The sequence below is a fragment of the Setaria italica genome, chromosome VIII, assembly GCF_000263155.2.
Source record: "Setaria italica strain Yugu1 chromosome VIII, Setaria_italica_v2.0, whole genome shotgun sequence".
Lineage (NCBI taxonomy): Eukaryota > Viridiplantae > Streptophyta > Magnoliopsida > Poales > Poaceae > Setaria > Setaria italica.
Window position 1 is genome coordinate 3,138,981 of NC_028457.1, and position 5,829 is coordinate 3,144,809.

Sequence of the window (5,829 nt, forward strand, 5' to 3'; positions counted from 1 at the left end):
GCACCAGTGGGCGATATGAAATTGATCAGTTTATTGGTATCTTTTAAGTTACCATTCCAGTAGAAGCCTTGTGGCCGGCGAAAAACAACCTGCAACATGCATAAAAATGCATGATAATAAACCTCGTCCGCTAAAATGCTTAGTTCATCAACTAGGCAAACCACGCGTGGGTGGATTAGTGATAAGACATAAAATTATGCCGCCCATGTAGCACTTAGTACCAATTTGGTCAGGGAAACAATATAAAATGACGTCCATCGATCCCGTCGTCATCAAGCCCGCCTCACTGAGACTCTTCGGGTGTATATATGGACCATGGACCTCTACGCACCTCTCATCTAGGGCAACGGGACTACTAGTCTAGTCTCAAGTTGAGAGGCAATCTATAGTACCACGAGGAGCAGCCGCATCGCGGATTCGCGGTCGTCGCCGCTTCCACTCCAAGTGCCAATTCACAGAAGGTAACGTTCCTCCTTTTCACTCCTGATCTTCTTTGCTTCCAGTATGTACTATCTTGCTTGAGTAATAAAACTTAATAGCAGATGGCCGTGTGCTGTTATGATGAAATATTAAGAATGTTATTTTTTAAAAAACTTATGTAGTTCTTTTAACTTATTCCAATATATTTTTCACTGCAGTACTCAATAATACATACTATCTAACCCCATGAAATGTTAAGGATTCGTAGATAGTTGAGTCAAGTGTAATGGCTAAGCTAGATGGTTATAGTGGATCTTAAACCTAAATCCCTAAGGGCTCCTTCGTTCGGTTCCTAGGGAACTGTTGCCTGGTACGACTCGTAGCTGGATTGCTTGCCTAATTTATATAACCTTTGATCAGCTGCAACGATTCCTGGATCGATTCCGGGCTAACCGAACCGGCCCTAAACTAGCTATAGGAAGCTATATTGGAGCCCCGGGTAGATTTGTTGGAGTTTTGGACCATTTTGCAGCAGGGGTGATACAGCAAGCGCCATCGGTTCTGTCCTCAAGTCCGCTCGCAACTCATAGCGGTATAACTTTCTTCGACGAATTGCGCTCTGGGTGAATCACTGTCACTCGGCAAGCCATGGCTTTGCCGCGGGACCCCCTCGTTGGCGCTCTAATTATCCGCATGTTCATATATAGAAATATCCAAAAGTAAACCAATACATGATTCTAAATTAGATATTTATGTCATTGTTAATATGAAAATAATAAGTTAAGGTATATATGCATGATAAGTGTCACCATGTAGACAACGGAAGAAACCGATGAAAAATAATAAGTTAAGGTATATATGCATGATAAGTGTTACCATGTAGACTATGGAAGAAACCGATGAAAAATACTAATTTTTATGGGAAACATAATATATGGAGGTGCGATGAAAAGTGAAAAAAGTATGACATACTGCGAAAAAAAGTGTATAAGGTAATTACTAACTAAAGTCAATCACAAGTGAATAAAGATAAGTACACATGTATATAAGTATTGTGTTAGAATATTAAATAAATGAGAGATGTGGGTAAATAATTTTGATTATTAGCTATGGAGTCTAATTTTTAAATAACTTTCTAATACTATGACTCTTAAAATTATTAGCATGTGCTGGAGTATAGATTGATAGACTAGTAAACCTAACGCCAGTAAAATCGGCATGTGATGGTTCCACCCCATCCCATCCAAAAACCAAACACTACCTACACACTTCCCATTGTTTCTAGCTTTATGCCAAAATATTATAAACTCATTATTTATCCAAACCCTTATGTAACTAGTACAATGCCGTGCTAACCCTACGGCGATAGCCAAGACACTATATATTATTTTGAAAATAAAGCACAGAGTGAGATAAAATAAAATTCTTGCCAAAAGTATATTATATCGTTTAAGAATAACATCTTTTGGAATGTATCTCCTGAAACCATCTTTCATTCTTATTGTATCTCAACAAACTTGGTTATTATACATTCCCATCTGTGTATGCATTATTATGCTAATTCTATATGGCTACAGAACAAACTTAGTTCACAGTACAATTCAGAAATCAATTTGCCTTACTACTACTATCGCTGAGTCAACATATGAACTGCTTCAAGAATTCAGACTCCATGAGCCGGCCACGAGTCTTAACTGACAGCTTCAACTCATGATCTGCAAATACTGAGCAGCTTCTAAATTTTTTCTCCAAATAATGATGCTGTCAACTCATGGTCTGCAAATATTGAACAGCTTACGCAAGAGATCATGCAAACAACATCTGCAAGTAAGCAGTCAAAGCATGCATGCTCATGGTACTGAAAAGATGTTTCAATTTATGATCAATCAGTATAGTAATTAGTAAGACATCTGTATATATCTGAGAAAAATATATACAATTTTAAAATGCATTGAAAAATATATACAATTCACTTATATAGGATAAATTCAAAAGACAAGGAAATAATGCCATGTAGCTCATTCTTCTATGGTCTGCACAAATTGTTAAAAGTCACACAATTGGGACGTAAACAATATAAACTGGAATGAACAGTATATCACCAAACGCTACAGTAATATTTGATAATATAAATAAAAAACCAGAAAGATTTGTAAACAATTCCCCTCCCCCTTTTTTCCTGCTGAAAACCTTGTACAAGACTTTTGGCCTGCTATAGGCCCTAATGAAATTCAGGTGGGGATCCCCCCCCCCCCCCTCAAAAAAAAACCAGAAAAACATTTTCTTGAAGTTTACACAATGCAAAATGCCATACTTCATGTCAAGCCAACATTCAAATAATTTACATTCAATATTCTTTAACTGTACTCGCTTTGAATCTTCCCGCACAAGGGAAATATATAAGTTGTTGGCTGGTCCATCCAAGCAGAGGCTTCTGTGCTATTCTCTTAGGCATTTCGACAAACATATTGTACTCAGTGGCCATATCACAGTAAAATATCTTGGCACGGGACTACAATGCTTGAGAAGCAATCCCGGCCCGCATTCTTCTACTTCTTTCTTACTTAGCCTCCCTCAACTACCATTGCTGAACATAGTAAAAAATATACAAGATCTCAACACACACACACACACACACACACACACACACACACACACACACACACATCCAAGGTAGTTACATACAGGAAGAGGCCGAATATTTGGGATGGACAATTGGGAGGAAGGAGCTCACCACGGACATCAAGGATGCAGAAGCCATGCCTTCACCATTCCATGAGCCACACCTCCTTATCGTTACATGAACAGATGGCAGATGCAGCCACGTACGACACAAAGCAGCAGCACCCTTGCAAGCCACCTCAAGAAAAGGCCATTGCATCGACAGGAGAAAATGATTGCACAACTCTATGACAGCACTTGGTGTCTCGTGGCTGCAGAAAGTTAATTTAAGTAACAGAAAATTCCATAGCTAAAAAAAGAGCAAGAAATTCATATTATGATAGATGATAGAAGGATCAGCCACATTGTGCAAAAAGCAAAATTTCAGAAGCATGGAATTGTTAGTGCAACAGGCACAAAATGTTCAGCAGACTTGATCTGCATTCAGATCAAAATGATAGATTCTGAATAAAAAAGATATTCAGTTTGATCTGCATTCAGATACAAAGTGTGACTCGCCCTATCCTTGACGAACTCTTCTCTACTTGAAATATGTTTCTGGTTGCGAGCTGTAGATTCCAACTCATTGACAAGGTGCTGCTTCCATTCAAACTGGGACACAACTATAAGAAGCACTACTGGCCTCGACACCAACAGAACTTTGAACCTTCTAGCAGATTAGATTATGTCCAATAGAACTCTGAACCGCCTCCAATTACCCATAAATTCTTACATCCACATAAACCATGGCAATATGGAATCCATTGTTCTCACAAATCATTTATTTTCATGTATAGATCATTTGCTGAAAAAAAATATGAAACTATTCATCAGTAGACCATAACTGGTCAATATTATTTTCTTGCCGATAGTCAATCTTAAAACTTGCAAAAGAATTAAGGTACAAACTGAGTAGCTGAAGGCATACCTTGATTTACAACTGGACTTCATTGCAAAATGCAAATCAATATAACAATCGTGACAGAAATTTATCCCTAGAACAGGAACCCCATTCTTGCAGCTCAAATGTCAAATCTGTGATGTCAGCCCAACCAAATCTTCACTGAATAGCTCACGTTGAGAAGCACTTGAGCACTCCCAACCAATCATAGTTATCCTGCAAATTGATTGTTATAAAGCACAAACAAAAGTTATCTTGTGTCTCTATCGAGAGGCGGCCTTGCTTGAGGCCTACTGTGTTTCCCCGCTTTGGGCGGTGAGTGCTCCAGGGTGGGTCTTGGCCAGGGTTTACATTATCGATAAATAAAAAATATCGGAGGTTATTGATAAATAGGAATATCAGATATATCGAAATTCTATTGGTGATAAAGAATTTTTTTGGGACAAAATTTATTAAAATAAACTCTCAATTTATGCATAAATAAATATAGATTCTCTCCGAACTATGCAATTTTAAAAAGACACATAATAATGTAGAAAAATGAGGGATGGGGATCCGCAAGTAGGCCAAAAGTGTATGCGAGCGCTCATAAAATAACAAATAGTGGGGACCACTAATATTTTTGGGTGATAAATTAATTCTATCAGACCCCGCAGGCAAAACAGATATATCGGAGTTATCAGAAATCTATCAGTGATAATGTGAACCCTGGTCTCAGCACCCTTTTGTTTTGGTTATACATAAACCTTTTTTCTATCTTTAATGAAAGGCAGAGCTCCTGCTAGTAACTTGACTGCAGGATACATATGGTCAAACCTCAAAAGCAATATACATCTAAAGAAAAAATAATATTCTGGGCACTTGGGCAGATTCATGATTTCCTACAAAATGAGAATATTTTTTAGTAAATTGCACAGAATCACATAATTCTTCATCAGAATTAGTCAATGCGTAAGTAACCTAGAAATATACCACACAGGCAAGTACCCTACCCACACATGCTATTCTGTAAGTTATGTTTATCCTGTTGTAGGCGCAAAGCAAAATGATACAGGCATCCAGTTTCTGGAAGAAACGTAGAAAATGGCAAAAACTAGCTTACCTCAACGGCTGTATCAACAGCATAGGACCTGAGGGTGTCCAGAAGAGGTAGATGCAAATCGGATGTAAATCACCCATCTATACATGCTACCTGCACCACAATCTGCACAAAACCAACACCCATCATATGGCATCGCTTGCATCAGAAATCCTAGGCCTAGCCACCCGATGCAATGGAAGGAAAAAATGGCTCACCTGCGGAATAAGAGATGGAATCGGGCAATTGGCGTTCTCGCATTGCCCTTCATATCCTCATGCCGTCCAGGAGGCCAGAGATGGACCAATTTGGATCTGGGGCACAGCTCCATATGAGGTGAAGGGGGAAGAGATGGCGCAGGGGCCTGAGATCTGGGGCACTGCTTCGTCTTCGTCATCTTGTGACAGCGGAGCGGGCATCCTGGTCGTGGAAGGCGGCGGTGCGAGCATCGTTGGGGACGGGCGTCGGCGAGGAGTGAGGAGGCGGTGAGCGTGAGGAGTCCGTGACGGGTCGTGGGGCGGCGTGAGCATCATAAGGGACGAAGGCGCGCGTGAGGAGTCTGAGGGGTCTGGGGGCGACGGCGTCGCGAGCGTCGTCGGGGATGGGGGAGACGGGCGTGCGGGAGGACTGAGGGGGCGGGGGCGGGCGTGAGGTCGAGGACTCGAGGCGTCGGGGCTCGGTGGCCGGGGTGAGGGCAGATAGCACGAGGGAGCAGAGCCGGGGCGGGCGGGGCGGGGGCGGGGCAGATGAAGTGTATGCGGGATGATCC

General features: G+C 41.0%; 1 long non-coding RNA gene across 2 annotated transcripts; it reads right to left on the minus strand.

Annotated features, from left to right (window-relative positions):
- Nucleotides 1-1,926: 1,926 nt before the first annotated feature.
- On the minus strand, nucleotides 1,927-5,771 carry LOC101776566. 2 transcript variants are annotated; one of them, XR_002678701.1, is made up of 4 exons: nucleotides 5,279-5,771; nucleotides 4,010-5,186; nucleotides 3,155-3,886; nucleotides 1,927-2,241 (listed from the first exon to the last, which is right to left on the minus strand). It is a non-coding gene; the product is annotated as an uncharacterized LOC101776566 (long non-coding RNA). The 2 variants fall into 2 exon arrangements; XR_001164679.2 differs by lacking the exon at nucleotides 1,927-2,241 and having other exon boundaries at nucleotides 3,389-3,886; nucleotides 4,010-4,863; nucleotides 5,085-5,186.
- Nucleotides 5,772-5,829: the final 58 nt, after the last annotated feature.